General features: G+C 38.1%; 1 protein-coding gene and 1 pseudogene across 1 annotated transcript in view; both read left to right on the forward strand.

Annotated features, from left to right (window-relative positions):
• Positions 1-16,730, forward strand: part of HS6ST3 (heparan sulfate 6-O-sulfotransferase 3) — a 652,720-nt gene that overhangs the window by 494,180 nt on the left and 141,810 nt on the right. The gene's annotated exons all lie outside the window — the stretch shown is intronic.
• LOC132413963 (ubiquitin-conjugating enzyme E2 variant 3 pseudogene) lies at positions 5,772-6,563 on the forward strand (annotated as a pseudogene).

Genomic DNA, 16,730 nt, shown 5'->3' on the forward strand with positions numbered 1-16,730 from the left:
CTTCCTTGCCTTTCCCGTTCTAGTCCATCTCTTGTCTACCCTTTTCTCTCCCTCCCTTCCCTCCTTTCCTTCCCCCTTCTGTTTGTCTGTTTGTTGCTTTCTCACTCTTTATTTTTAAGGTATGACTCTGCTTCGATGTACTTGGTACACACAGTAAAAGGAGCTGATGATTAAAGTAACCATCGTCACTTTGTATTGAATTGTTGGTGTACAGCCTTAAGATATGAAAGCATCTCACCTGTTTGTTCTTGACTGTACAGTGCCTTAGAGCAAATTGTTTTCTGTGTTTCTTTGAAGGGAAGACTAAATGCAGTCAAACAGTTACTTAGTAACTTTGGATGCGAATTACGCATCCAGTCTTTGAGGAACTTTGTGGGGATACGGGTTCTGAAAATATTGCTGCCGTCAGCAATAGCGCTCGTAATTACTCTAAAACTGTAAATGTAAAAAGGCGTTGCTGGGCTATCTTCATCCTCCTATTTGCCTGTTTTTTAGAAATGCCATTAAAAAATGCAGCACTGATAAAGGAAATGGGGAGGATTTTCTTATGGTGCTCCAAAATTCCAATCACATCATAGTAGTTGTCAATGAATTGATGACCAAACTCTGATGGCTGACTGTTTGCTCTGCAAGAAAATAGAAATGCTTTAAACAATTTTTTTAATGCCAGTGCTATTTGGTGTCTTGTGTTTGCTAAAATCTTTTCTGAGGTGAATGCAAAGGCAGGGGAGCTTCACATTTTATTCATACCGGTCTTGAACCAAGAGGATTAGAAAACACAATTGTCTGTTCACTGTGGATTTGATTCTTGTCTTCCACTCCCTCCCAAAGAAACAGAGGTTGGGTAGTAGGCAATGTATAAAATCTTTTGAAATTTTTGTTTTTAGAAGTACCACTTGCAAAAAATAAATATCCTGATGGAAACTAATGACGTCTGTAGTGAACCAGACTCTCTATGGTTTATTTTTAATCATTAGTGTAAGAACAGACGTCTCATCTTTATCTTTTACACATCCTAGATGTGCCTATTCTGAAAGCTATCGTTATTAGAAAAAAAACTAGAGTTAACCTGTTTGAAGTGGTTATTCAATTTGACAAGGTCAGTACCAATTTTTCCCCGTCAGGAGTTCAGGGAACTTCTTGGCTGTCTTGGCCGGCTTACTAGCAATTTTTGTTATTTTTTGAGGTGTGTATCAGTGGAGGGAAAAGATCACCTGAGCCCTTAGGACATTGTTATGTTTATATTTTCTCTCTGCCAGTATCTGTCAGGGGAGAGCAAAATGACCATCTTAGTTCTTTACTTCATGCTTTTCAGTGCAACTGAATTCCTCAATCTAACTTATAATGGCAGGGACTCGAGAAACTGTGATCCCACCCCTGATAGTAGGTGGGTGGTCAACTTTTCTTAAGGAGGTTAAATCAGGGGACATTTCACATGTGTTGGAAAATGTGCTTCAAAGTCAAGTTCAACGGGGAATACCAAAGTACTTGGAATGCACACGATTATGGCTCATCTCCAGGAGGATGAATGCCATAGAAGGCATCATCATTTTGAATTCTTACTCAAAACTTGTGAAGGAGCTGTTAATGGGAGGACAGCTGATTTTTGCTTAGGTTTTTTCATTTGTATCTATGCCCAAATAGTCAGTCTTATTGGGAAGCCTGTATAAAAGAACTACTCCTTTCATTTACAAGATTGTTCAAAGACCCTCTGGTATATCTGTGATGAGCCTTCTCCAGGAAGAAAATTCTGATTGTTTGCTGAAGAATATTACTACAGCTAGTGCTGTGGAAAGCCGGACATTGGTGATAAAAGGTAAAATGAAACTCTACCCAAAACCCACAGCTCATGCTCCCTCCATACTGACCAGATGTGTATTTTGTCCCCGGAAGTTGGGTGGGGATGGCTGGGGAAAAATGGCGAGACAGTCAGACCACAGTGTGATAAAGAGTAGAGATGTGTCTCCTAACCTTGTGTACTTGTCAACCTTCTGTCGGGCTGCTCAGTTCTCTCTACATCTTCTGAGAGGAGATCCTGCATCTCAAGAACAAAGGAGTGGGCTGAGCATAGTTTATTAATATTTCTGTGTCTTTATTCATAAACTAAGGGAATTATGAAGATTATCTTTGAACATCTGAAAAAAGCATTGTTAAAAATAATTCATGTGAATATTTTTTAAATGCAAGGAAAGTCAATTACGGTCATGGACCTAGATGCCAGGTATAGTTTAAAGTTATATGCTAAGTTGAGCAGAGCAGAACACTAATGCAATTAGTGATTTATTCCCCAATAGTGCTTTCCATCCATGATTTCTCAGGATGTTTTACAGAATCCCAATTATGTCACATACCCTTTCCTTTATTAAGGGAAATGTCATTTTATTTCAATCACAAATCCTGGTTAGATTCTCCCACAAACTGGAGGTACTCAGAAACTAGGACTGATGTCCGTGCGTCAAGCTTTGTGTGAGTTCTAAACCTTAAATTTCAGAGCAAACAGATTGGTTCTGTGTATATTATGCCTAAAACAGTCTCATGGTTGCTTTAAAGCCACATTTGGGATGCCTTTCCGCTGGGTGCCAGTTGTCCAAACCTAGATGTTTCATGGCAAAATGGAGTATTCTGACTTCCTTCGTGTGTGTGTGTGTGTGTGTGTGAGTGAGAGAGAGAGACAGAGCGAGAGAGAAAAATGCATGTGTCTCTGTGTTTTTTTGAGACATACCTCAAGTGGCCACACTAATTGCATTAGTGTGGCCAAGAAAAGAAGAAAAGTAGACTCCAACCAGCTCTAATGTTTATTCAGCACAAACAAAAATACATGTTCTTCCCTTATTTTTAGTTATTGCAAAGCAACGTTACAAACATAATAAGGATTATGTTAAAAAGAAAAAGAAAAAGACATTATCTAGAACTCTCACTTTTAAGATGTTAATACAGGAACAGTGTGCCCAGATGTATCCTGTTATCATTATTTCAAAAGAAATGTCTTAGAAGTTTGAAAAGTGCTTTGCTGTGAGTGCTGGAGGTTTAAAGATGCTATTGGTGACTTTTGCAGAAAGAGCTTTCATGAAGAAGCCGCCTGGCAATGGTCACGCCAACACCAAAAGTATTCAGTGTAATCTTTTAGACTCTTACCTGTCTGTAGATGTGAAAAAAGAAGTGAAGGGAGGAAGATGGGAAAGTTCTGTTCAAAATTACCATCAAAGCAGTTGGGAAGGAAAAACAGCACACCTTAGCTAGTAGCTGAAGTCAGACTTTTACAGAATAAAAACTAAGAGGCACTGGCCATAAGGAGGTACATTGAAGCTGAAGCGACGCCTGACTTTGTAGTTACATATAACTGTCACCCACATCCATGTCAACATTATCAATAGGATGCCTGTTCCTGCTGTTCGTATAAATGGAATCAGACCGTATGAACCTTTTTTGGCATCTGGCTCCTCAACAAAATGTCTATGAGATTTATGCTTATTAGTTCATCCATCATTAACTTGTTAAATTTTAATCCTGTCTACTGTTCTATTCTGTACCACGATTTACTTCTCTCTTCTTCTATTGATATTATTTGGGTTGTTTCCAGTTTCTGGCCATTATGAATAAGGCTTCTGTGGATATGCTTGCATATGTCTTTTGATAGACACATGCACTTGTTTCTCTTGGGTGTATGCCTAGGGGTGTGATCGTTGGATCATAGGGTAAAGGTATATGTTGCTTTAGTAGGTAATGGCAACAGTTTTCTAAAGTTGTTGCACCAGTTTAGTTTTCCTTCGGCAAGCTATGAATGTTCCAGTTATTCCACATTCTTGACAACAAGTGGTATTATCAGTCTTTTGGGTTTAGCTATTCTAAAGAGGATGTAGTGGTATTGCATAGTTATTTTAATTTGCATTACACTGACGATTCTATTGATTTTTGCTAATGTGTCACTTAGGTATTCCCTTTTATATAGTGCCTGTTTAAATCTTTTGTTCAATTTTAAAAATTGGTTTCTTTGTCTTTTCCTTATTAGCGTGAAGGAATTTCTGAGATATACTATGTATAAGCTTTTTTGTTGGATAGATGTATTAGAGTTGGCCCTCCACATCCATGAGATACGGAGCGCTGACTGTTCTTTGGCTGTTTAACGGACTTGAGCATCTGCCGACTCTGATATCTGCGGAGGGTCCTGATACAGATCCCCTGTGGATACCCAGGACCAACTGTATAACTATCTCCTCTCATTCTTGGATTATTTTCTTCATTCTCTTCCTGGTGTCTTTTGAGAAATTAATCCTTAAATTTAATGCAATACAATTTCTCATTTTTTCTTTGATGTATATTAATTTTTGTACTAATTAAGAAATAATTTTCTACCCTAAAGTATGAAAATATTCTTTGTTTTCTTCTAGAAATTTTGTGAGTTTTTTCTTTCATACTTAGGTTCAAGGTCCATTTCATGTTAATTTTTAAGTATGATGTGAAATACTGACACAAAGTTCTTTTTTTTCTCATAGAGATACCCAGTGGCTCCATAACCATTTATGGAAAATAAATTCTTTTCCTCCTGAATATTTGGCATCTTTGTCATAAGGCAGTTTACTCTATATGTGTGCGTCTCTTTCTGGACTATCCATTCTGTTTACACACAGTCTTTTGTAAATTTTTTCTGCTTGTATATTATGGTTATAGTCTCATGATAATGATATTCAACACAGTACCTTTCAATGGACAGGATTTAATTTATAGATGCACTGAAATTTACTTAATCCCTTATGGCTTTTGAACTCAATTATTAAATTTTTTTTCTTACATGTACTGAACCATTATGTACCCTTGTTCCATACAAGTGCAGTAAGGCTAGCAAGGGAATTAAATTTTTAATGAAGAGAACCTCTGTTGTATAGTGTGAAGTATATTAATACAGCATCAGAAGAACTGAATTCCAATCAAGATTCTGCCCCTTATTAACTGTGCAGAATAGGTCTCAGCTGTAATTTGGGTATAATAACACTTACCTCCAGAAATATTATAAGAATAAAGCCTATTAATGGACAAGTGCTTTCAAAAATGTAAATTGTTATAAAAACGTTTTTGTTATTGATAAATAATAAATGTTCGACAAACAAAATCATGTTAGCTTAGTTGACAGACATAAAATCATTTTAGCCTGTTCATAAGAAAACAGACCTTATCTGGGACAAGCCTCTAATTCAGGAGAGATCTCCAGTCTTCAGGAACTTTAAATTGTAGTAACCTTTTAAGTATTAAGTACTTGCCCTATCTCCAAAATTGGAGCCCTCCTAAATCTGTAATTGTTGGGTTAATCAAATAAATGATTTTGAAGTTTCAAGAGGAGCTTTGTGCTCCTTTTCATCCACCTGATGAGGCGTGGTAGGTAGACTTGGCAGCCTAGATTGCAAAAACGAATGAAGGTGTCTCAGACATAAATTCAAAGACCTAGGGAAATGATGAGAATAAAACAGTCCATACATTTAGGATGGTCGGAGTCAAATAATTATGTGTTGGGTTTCCCAGGTGGCGCAGTGGTTGAGAGTCCACCTGCTGATGCTGGGGACGCAGGTTCGTGCCCCGGTCTGGGAAGATCCCACGTGCCGCGGAGCGGCTGGGCCCGTGAGCCATGGCCGCTGTGCCTGCGCATCCGGAGCCTGTGCTCCGCAACGGGAGAGGCCACAACAGTGAGAGGCCCGCGTACCACAAAAAATAATAATAAAAATAATAATAATTATGCATTGCTTGGACACTAGCAATTTCAGCAATGACACTGCAGAAGGATGGTCCTCTTAGACATTCTAGAATGGTCTGTAGGAGACGTGATGACCTTGACATCTTCAGCTTGCACAAGGTGGAGCTCAACAGAGATGTGTCTGCCTCTGCTCATTCCAAGATATTTCTCCTCACACTCAGCTCATTGGACAGCTCTCAGTCCCACCCTCCTGAGGTTCAGAGAAAAATGGATTTATTCAGTGTGCTAGTCCCAGCCCTGGGACATGATAGTCAACTCAGTGTCCTGCTGTTGTATGTCAGCCCATGGAAATAATAACCCAAGTGACATGGAAACAGTGTTATTTTCTAAAACTTGAATGATAGAAATTGGATGCAATTGGATTCACAGAGAATACAATATATTATTACGTGTATTTTGAAAGCACAGACTTTGGGAGAAGAGTATGTGTTACTGGGAGCAAGAAGACAAAGTATCTACGTGTGATGTTGGCTGTAAAGAAGCAAAGAGTCATAACTGGCAGGTTATGAAGAGTCATGAAATCGTTAAGGATAAAAGTGAAAGACCTGCTCTATTGCCATCAGTCGCTTACCTGGTTGATAATATTGTGAGCAATAAGAAAAAGTTGCATTCTCCTTCAATTTCAGTGAAGGAATATTAGTATAAATAGTGAAATGTTTTTAAGTTTTCCTTGTATCCTTAGAACTAATAGGGTATCTGAAGTCATCAAAACCACAGTGAAAGAAGACAAAAAGTGACTAGAAACTCAAAGTCATCCATCTCTGGTCTCCCAGAAGAGTTAAACATTTAATTCCAAATTTCAGAGTTACCTAAAAGAAAATGTGTGCAAACTTTCCTAAGAATACAGTGTTGAAATTTCTGTATCTCATTACCTAGTCTTACAATTGCTTGGTTAGGGTAGATGGTGTCTTTATTAGCTTCGTAATTTAAACACTTAAGGTGCTAAGTAAGGAGAAATAAATCAAGTTTTCTTTGGCATTTTGTGATGTCTATATGCTGTCTAGAAGAGATGCAACTTAGGTGCAAAAACACAAATAGCTTTAAAGTAAAGGCTGGAAAAAGATATACCATGAAACAGTAACAATAATGGATCTGGAGTAGTTATATTAATATAAAGCAAAATAAACCTTCATATATTAATATTATTAGAAACAAAGGGAGATATTTCATAATGTTAAAAGGGTCAATACATCAGAAAGGTATAACAATTATAAATGTATATGCACCTTATAACAGAAACCCAAATGCTTGAAGCAGAAACTAACAGAATTGAAAGGAGAAATAGACAATTAAAGAAGTAATAGTTGGGGATTTCAGCACTCCACTTCAATAATTGATATAACAGGTAACTCAACAGAAAATCAGCAAGGGTATAAAAGACTGAACAACATTATCAACCAATGTTACTTAATTGACATTATTGCACATTTCACTCAAGGACTGCAGAATACACATTTTTAGAATGAAATATTCTTCAGAATAGACTATAGGATGAGCTCTGCAATAATTCTCAGTACATTTTTTAAAAACTAAAATCATGCAATTGTTGTTTTCTGACCACAAAAAAGTTAAATTGGAGATCCACAATAGAAGGGAATCTGTGCCGAATATTTGGGTACAAATACACTTCTAAATAACCCATGGGTCAAAGAAGAAACCAAAAGGGGATCAAAAGTTGTTCTGAGTTGAATGAAAACTAAAAAAAAAACAGATGAAAATTATGGAATGCAACTAAAGCAATGCATAGAGGGAAATTTATAACTCTAAATGCTTATGACACCAAAAAAGAGTTTCCAATCCCAATAACCTAAGCTTTCACCTTTAAAAAACTAGAAAAGAGCAAACCAAATCCAAAGTAATCAGAAGGAAGGAAATAATAACGATTAGAGCAGAAAATTGTGTTTACAAATTACCAAAATGGACTCAAGAAGAAATAGAAAATCTTGAGACCAGAACAAGAAATCTAATTAGTAATTTAAAATCTTCCCACAAACAAAAGCCCATGTTCTCTCATGTCTTAATTAGTGCATTCTATCAAATATTTAAAGAAGAAATATCAGTTTTTATAAACTGAGAAAATGGATGAAGAGGGAACACTTCTCATTTTTTTTTCGGGCCAGAATTACCCTGATACCAAAGCCATATAAAAACATCACAAGAAAACGACAGACCAACATCCCTTGTAAAGTTAGATGCACACTGGGCTTCCCTGGTGGCGCAGTGGTTGAGAGTCCGCCTGCCGATGCAGGGGACACAGGTTCGTGCCCCGGTCCGGGAGGATCCCACATGCCACGGAGCGGCTGGGCCCATGAGCCATGGCCGCTGAGCCTGCGCGTCCAGAGCCTGTGCTCCACAGCGGGAGAGGCCACAACAGCGAGAGGCCCGCGTACCGCAAAAAAAAAAAAGATACATGCAAACTCCTTAACAAATATTAACAAAACAAATTCAGCAGCATATAAAAAGGATTATGTACCATGAGCATGTGGGATTTATCGTAGGAATGCAAAGTTGGTTTTACATCTGAATATCAACCAATGTAATAACCACATAAATAGAATCAACAGCAGAAACCACGTGACCATCTCAATAGACACAGAAAGCACATTTGACACATGCCTTTCTGGTGGGGATACACAACGGTACATCTACTTTGAACAACGTTTTGACAGTTTCCTAAAAACTGACGTAACCTTATCACACAGCGTTGTAATTCCAAATTCCACTCCTGGGAATCTACACAAGAGAAGTAAAAATATATGTTCACACAAGGAATTGTAAGTGAATGTTCACAGCAGTATTACTCATAATGGTCCAAAACTGGAAACAATTAAAATGCCTGTGAATTTCAAAATGTGGTGTAGCCATATAATTGCTATTCAGCAATAAAAAAGGAACAAAATACCAGTACATACTACAGCATGAATGAACCACAAAATCATTATCCTAAGTGAAAGAAGCCACACAAAAAACCAAATCTGTATATTCTTTGATTCCGTTTATATAAGATGTCCAGAAAACGCAAATTTATTGAGACAGATAGTGCATCAGTGGTTGCCTGTGTTTGGGGGTTAAAGCAGGATTGAGTGCAAACAGGCTCAAGGGAATTTTTTAGAGTTATGGAAATGGTCTAAAACTGCCTTGTGGTGATAATTGCCAACTGTATAAATGTATAAAAAATCATTTAATTCTACATATGCAATGGGTGAATTTTATAGCATGTAAAAATACCTTAATAAAACTGTGTAAAAAAGAAGTCTCAGCATTCTCATTTGTAAACAAATGGATGTACACAGCATTCTTTGTGTGTGTAAGAAATGAAGCAATTCATAGAAACTGCTTTACACAGTCCTTGACGGAGTTAACAGTGAATCAATGTTGTCATCACCATCATCATCATCTTTACACTGAGTCTAACCATCTGTCTTCAAGACCCTGGTTGCTGAGCCATGCAGCAGGAAATGCCACCCGAGTCAGTGTAGCTTGGCAAGGCTAAGCCTTCATAATCTAACTTTGGCTGAATGCTCGATGCTTTCTGGCAGCTCTGGACTCTCATTTATTACCTTCTTCCGTTCTCTTCACTAAGCTCTTCAGAACCCCATCTCCTTTCAGTCACTCATTCTCACATGTAAATACCACCCTCTACCGAGTAGAATGTCTATGAAGGGATCTCCTTTGAAAATATTTCTGCATCTACAATGATCTTACAGTTGTCTTTCCTATCACAGTGTCAGAACTGTTCCTCCTCCTTTTCTCGGGCAGCTCTTGCTTCCATGCCCTGGATCAAGTTCTTTGAAATCCTCAGGGATCTTATTAACATTCTGTCATTAACAAATAAAACCAGGGAGATCTCTGGCGGCCTAGTGGTTAGGATTCCGGGCTTTCATCGCTGTGGCCCGGGTTCAGTCCCTGATCAGGGAACTGAGATTCTGCAAGCCGTGAAGCACGGCCATAAATAAAACCAAACAAAACTATTTGCCAACCCAAAACTCTTTTTCAGTCTTCACTTATCATTAATTGATGTATCCAACAAATTTTTATTGAATGCCTGCATTGTGTCAGGTGCCCTCCTAGGGATGGGAGACATGATGGTCGGAAAGAAAGAAATGGCCCCTGCTTGAGCTGACGGTCTAGTAGAGAAACAGTAGTTAAAAATAATTGGAAGATGAATTAACAACTTTAATTATTAATTAATACAACCAAGGAAAAATGAGAGAATACTAAGAGAACATGTAATAGAAGCTCCAGGCAAAGTTTACTGAAAAAGTTATATTTAAAATGAACTGTAAAGGATGAATAGGATTTAACAGGCAGTTGAAGATTTAGGAGAGGGGAGTGGAGGAAGAATTCCCAGCAGAGAAATGTACAGATATCTTGAGGCCAAATACATGAGTATTGCTTGGCTTTGGGACTAGACAGGCCTGATTTGAATCCCAGTTCTGCCACTAACTTTATGCCATGGTATGGTTATGAGCATTAAGTGATAGAACCATTCTGAGAATCCAAGAGTACAGGATGGTCTTTCTATTCTGCATGGATAATTTAATGCCTAACAGACATCTCTTGTGTAGTCCTCACATCGTTCTAGGCATTATTTCCTTCGCTTTGAAATGTGGGATCAGAGATTGATAGGGCTTGAATCACTCAAGGACACTGACTAGTAAGTGTTAAGACATTTTAAACTCAGTCTTTTGAATAAGTTATGTTAATGTGATATTGTTATATAGCAAGTACTCAATGTTATTTCTTTTCTTCCTATTCCTTTCTTTCACACTTTCCTTTGATCTGACAGGACTATCATCAATTCATTGGACTAGATCACCTTCATGCTGATTTTTTTTTCTGGTATGCCTTTCTTTCCAGTATATTTGCTAAATTAAGATTTTAATACTGTTAAAATAGAGCTATGGTTAATTTTCAAAGGGCTGAAGATATTTTCATTTTTTCTTTACCATCACCACAGTTATAATGTTACGGCAATATTTTTAGCTTCAGCTCCCTTATTTCTAATATAAGGGATTTGAACTAGACAATAACTATGGTCATTTCCATTTCTAACAGTCGGTGGATGCATATTTCTGGTCTTTCTGTGTAACTTAATTTTCAAAATCTTACTTTTTATCATGTAGTAGCTATATTTTATGCCTTCATGAAAATAAGTAAACGAAAGTCATTTCATCCTGTTTCAAGGTATGTAATTTGTAGATAGGACACTGCATCTACTTTGGTTGCTTTTTTATGTAGAATAAACTTAGGAGTCAAAATTCACACTATAAGACATTTAAATTGTCTTAACGTTTATATCAATACATTTTAATTCTATAATGTCACCTATGATAACTTACACCACTGTATTTGCCAATTTTTTTGTTATGTAGGATGTCAACTAATCATGGAATCAAAAATGTCTTTCTCATGCTAAGATGGTCTTTTAAACCACGATAAACACCGAATTCCCACTTTTATTTGTGATACTCATAAAATAGTTGTGCATAAAACAATTTGTATTTTGCTAAAGGCAAAATCTGTCAATCGTATTGAATATGTAGTAAAAGTACATTTGTAAGGCAATATTTAAACAGAGGAATAGATAATAGAAAGTAGCAGACAACTTCAGGTAGATTTTTCTATTCTCTTAATATCTAACTTTAACTTGTCATAAAATCTTCTGAAAGGGTCAGCATCCAATTAAACTCTTGTACTAAATGCCGAATACAGAAGCAGTTGCTTCTTTACAGAAAATACGCCTTCTGGAAATTTCTATAATGCATGTCAACTTTTTGAGGATAAAAAAGCGCATTTGTTATCCTAGTTCAGAGATAATTGCTTGCCATTAGGTGGGTTGGAACGTAAATTTTACTCATCTCTGTCAGCTAGTGTGTCAACTTCCTAAACTCCATCTCCATCTGCCCCTCCAGTAGAAGCTGAACATCGTTTTTTTGCCTTCCACCAAAATGATAATGACTCGTAAATGTAAACTGCATTGAAATCACATGTGTGGGAACGTTTATTAACTTTTCTTTCTTTTTTTTTTTTTTTAGGAGTAGAGAAATCAGATGGGTTATCTTGGTTAAGCAACAGGATTAAAAAATAATCCCATCCAAACTCATTTGCTTTTTTTCTTACAATGGTGTAAACATATTATTTACTTTTAACTTTTTTTCTGTTTTTGCCTTCTCTCTCTCTTTCAAGAATTACATATGCAATTGGCTGTCAGGACTTTAAGACATAATAGTGTCACAGAAGAGGTACTTACTCTGCCTTCCTCTAAGACGGGGTGGGGTGTGAGACCAGCCACCTGCATGTTCCCTTGTGCCAGGATTCTTGTCTCTAAGCCCAGAAGTCACATTTTAGCACCACAGACTGTGACTTTAGGGAAAAGCCTTTAATAAAAATAGCTGTGGTTTCCGAAGCATCTACAGTTTTTGTTTTTTCCCGATGTTCACCGAGACTTTACTATTTGCCAAGCTCTATTTTGAGCTATTTATAGATATTAACTCATCTTAATTTTTACAGGAACCCTTTAAGATAGATACTGTTATGATGCCCATTTTGTAGATGAGAAAACCGAGGCAGGAGAGAGGTAAAGCCGGTAGCTGAACTCAGGAAGTCTGGACCGGTGGAGACTACCCTCTTAATCACGATATGATTTTATCTTTTAGCATACTCTCTTCTTCAGTCCTGAGAAAAACCTGATCAGTCAGGCTGAGAAAACAGATGTTCAGAAAGTTTAGCTAGTGTCCTCCAGTTACACAACTAAAGCAACTAACAAGTGGTAAAGCAAGGCCTGGCAGCTGCTAACGCGCATGCTCAGAATGCCCTGTGATGTCAGAAGATCCCCCTACCTGCCCTTTCCCTACAAGGCATTGATCTACTGAAGGGGGCGAGGCAGGAAAACCTCATGGCGCTGCTGCTGCATTCCACCCATTCCTGGCAAAATCCTCTCAGGACTGGCCGGAGAGCACTTCCTGTACTGCTGTGCCACACCAGTTCTAGGGAAAAAAAAGAAAACATAGTGGAGGGAGCTAAGCACACCATTACAAACCCTCTTTTTCTTTTTTTTTTTTATTAGCTACATTTGGTATAATGCATATTTACCTTGATCGTCTAGCTTTTTCCAGGGGAAAAAAAAAGGCAATGTGGTTTTCTTATAGATATGAGATACTGCCACATTAGTCTTACATTTACCCTCGAGGATAAGAATGCTTGCTGATAAGAAGTGAGCTCTAAAATACGGATACCGTGTCTCAAGTATTTAAGGATAAAGCGATAAGCATGCAGATGGGGCCATTAATGAACATTAATTGCTTTAAATTAGGTTTTATTGTGCAGTGGGTAAATTGGAAGGTACACGTTTGCACTGGTAATAGAAAATTAATTTAAATGCTTCAGGAAGCAACGTATCACCTGATGTGCTAAAACCTGTTATTTGCAGTAGACTTCCAAGGAAACTTGAAGGGCATTATGTATTAAAATAAAATAAAATAAAATAAGCTGGAGGCATACATATGTGAAAACCTCCTTGGGTGTAAACCCTGTATGGCTACTGAGTTTGCCTACGCCAGGAAAGCTCCAGATGGGGACCTGGAGGGATAACGTGTCTCCCTTCTCTAGTGGCCCATTTCTAGCCAGGACCCCTCTGGGGTCACATCCAGAAAGCTCCCTCTCATGCCTCTCTTCGTCTCTCCAGCGGTAGTTTAAGCCTGTATCTTCTTATTCCGTCTCTGGAGAGTTGGTAACCAGAGGACATGCATGATTTGATGGCTCTCCAACTTTGTTCTACTTGGATAGAAGTAACCTTTTGTCACTTAAAGAAATGTGTCACTTTAAAAACACTTAATTTGTCACTTTAAAAACACTTTAAAAACTTTAAAAAAAGTTTAAAAACTTTTTTAAGTGTCACTTTAAAAACACTTAAAAAAATGATATTCATATCACTATTTTGTTCTGGATCCTGCCCTGAAAGTGATATTATTTTAAAAATATTAAAAATTCTCTAATAAGAGAGGTACATAATAAAGACCTTTCGTTTTAAGACAAAAGTAGTAGGAAATTGTCATCGTAGCCGTTCTATTGACTCAGCCAATGGTGCTGCAGTAACTTAAGATAGGGGAGTGGAGTGGGGCTGAGAGGAGGGATAGAGATTTGAGCCTTAAGTGTCATAGAGTACACCATTGTGGGGTTGGGAAGACAAATTGAGGCTAGAAATTTAAATTTGAGAGCCATCACTTTAGGGATTATTTTCAAAGCTATGGGATTGTATGAGATCAACTAAGGAGTAAATGTAGCAAGTGAAGTTAATATAGAAAGAACTGAGCCCTTGGGGCACTCTGGCATTTTGAGGTCTGAAAAGAGGGGAATGAGCCAGCAAAGAAGACTCAGAAGAAGTGAGGTCAGAGACGAAATAGAAAATATTGGGAGAACGTGGTGTCCTGGAAACCAAATAAAGAAAATGCTTTAAAAACATGGGAGCCGCCAGCTGTGTTTAGAGGTTGAGCAGAAAGACGTCCTTGTTGACCCTGGCAAAGTCATTTTTAGTGGTGTAATAGGGACAAGGTCTATTTGAGGTAAATTCAAGAGAGAATGGTGGATGAAAAGCCAAATGAGTGAATATAGACATCTTTTTCCGGGAGTTTAATATAAAGGGGAACAGAGAGCTGGGTGATAGCAGAGGGGACTGTGATATCAAGAGTACATTTTTTTAAGCAATGAGGTCTTACAACAAGACTATACTAGTGGAAATAATTCCGTAGAAGAGGGAAGTGAGAGAAATGGTGATCCTAGAGAGAAAGGAACTTCCAGACAGGGAATAGTATCCAGTACACAAGTGGAGCATTGATCCTAGATCCATGTAGGGAGAGCTGTCTATGGTTGCTGGGTAGAAGTCGCATATATGGGTACAGATGGAGGAGGTTTAGAGATTTGGCTCATTAAATAAAATATTGAACTGTTCTATTTCTACATTTGAATCAGATTTTTGTTTCAGGTAATCAAATATTTTCTCAAGCCTTTGAATAATCCACTGATGCTTGAAAGTCTGTTGTACCGAGTGGGTAAAGCGCAGCTAACAGAAATGGAAAATGTTGTGTCGTTTATGCAGCCAAAGATCTTATAAGTGCTTTCTGCTGAGCACAGCTGTCTTCCTTGGGGGTCGACCACTCTTTGACTGTCCCTTGGCTGGGCCTACTATACCTGGGAGCAGATCTCTGTTTGCAACAAGAACAGCTATGAACTTCAGGAGCAGTTTACTGAATGCTTAGGGAAAATGAAAGTACACCACCAGAGAGTAGCTTGTAACTTTGAAAAGAAGGGACCCCCTCTCTCCAAATCTGAGAATTTCTACTGGGTCAGCTCCCTTTCTGCTTCCACATGCACTGACGGCAGGTAGCTCACTTTGTTACTAGGAATACTGCAAGTGTTTTCAGAACGTAAGAGTCCAGGCCCGAATGCCATCATTTCCCCCGTCTCCCAAATCCTTTAGAACTCAAATCAGAAGAAGTCTCTTCTCCCTTATGTGTTTCAAGGGCTGCTCGTTGCCTGCACCAGGATTTACCTTCTTCCCAAGATGACTGACAGTGGCAATTCCCTTCAACTGAATCTCTGCCTAGCTGCAAGGATGTGTCCTGGATTCATGCCCTTGATAGAACAAGTGACATGACGCAGTTCCCAAGCCTATTAGTCTGTTAGAGTTGCCATAACAAAGAACCACAGACTGGGTGATTTAAACAACGGGAATTCACTTCTGATGAGTTTTGGTGTTAGTTTTTGTCAATTATCTTGCTTTGTAGGCACTTTGTGGGCAATTTCATCTAGAAACTCATGTCCTTTATTACAGGAATATTTTCTTTATTGATTCTTTGAATGTATTTCTCCTATATCCTACCTATTTTTTTCAAGAATCCCTACTTCTCAATTGTTGACACTCCTAAGTCCTTCTAGGTGAATCCTCCGAGTTACTTATATTTTCCCTTGTGTTTTCTGTTTCTTGAACTTTTTCTTCCAGTTCCTGAGAGATTTCTTCAACTTGTGTCTTCTGATTCTCCTATTAATATTTTACATGTCTGATATTAAAATTTTAATATCTAGTATCATGTTCCTCCTCTTTATAGCATCCAATTCTTGTTTCATGATCACGATATTTTCTCATCCCTTAGAATTTTTCCATTTGTTTTTTTTAAACTTCTTGTATCATCTCTTTTCCTTCCAAGTGCTTTAAAAATAATGGTCTGCTTTTACCTCCCTCTTTCACATGGGAGGATTTTTTCCAAATGTCTGGACATTTGCTCATACTTAATAGTGAGGGAATAAAATTTTATAAGATGATCCCCAAGTGTGTCAGCTTTTTTTGCTGGGTGACTTCCAAGTGTCAATTTCTCTCTCTCTTTTTTTTTTCATATAGGTAGTCCTTTTTCTTAGAGAGAAACCCTCTAACGTCCTCCTGAGGGGGTTAAGCCAGGCTGCTAGCATTGTGGGAGCTGAGTGGGGAAAGGACCCAGGCTTCTCACCACTCATGAACAGACTTTCACTGAGTCCCTCCATTCGGCCTGTCTTCCACGATCCTCAAGTGGACTCACTGTTCCTGAGTTCACACTCTGATTTCGCCTCAGCAGAAGTAAACAGTCCTTCTTCAAGATGGGGGAGAGCCTTGGAAGCACATGGCTTCCAGTTTTCTGAGCCTGGGTTCAGAAGTGCTCACTGGCTCATTTCTTCTCGGTCCAGCCCCCATCTCCATCCCTCCCCGAGCCCCACGCACTGTAGACTTCTATTTCAGCTCTGCTTTACACATTTTTCTTGACGTCTCTTACTTGATTCTGTCTCCTCTTCCATTCTCAAGAGAAATATCCTTGTGAATTTATGCCCTTTTTTTCTTTTTTAATTTAAAAAGTCATGATTCAGGAGAAGGCAAATATAAATGCATGCATTCAGCTTACCATGTTTAACCTTAGTGCAAAAATCACAGTAAATGTAGCATCCGCGTAATCTATTCCAG

Source organism: Delphinus delphis, chromosome 18, assembly GCF_949987515.2.
Source record: "Delphinus delphis chromosome 18, mDelDel1.2, whole genome shotgun sequence".
Taxonomy (NCBI): Eukaryota; Metazoa; Chordata; class Mammalia; order Artiodactyla; family Delphinidae; genus Delphinus; species Delphinus delphis.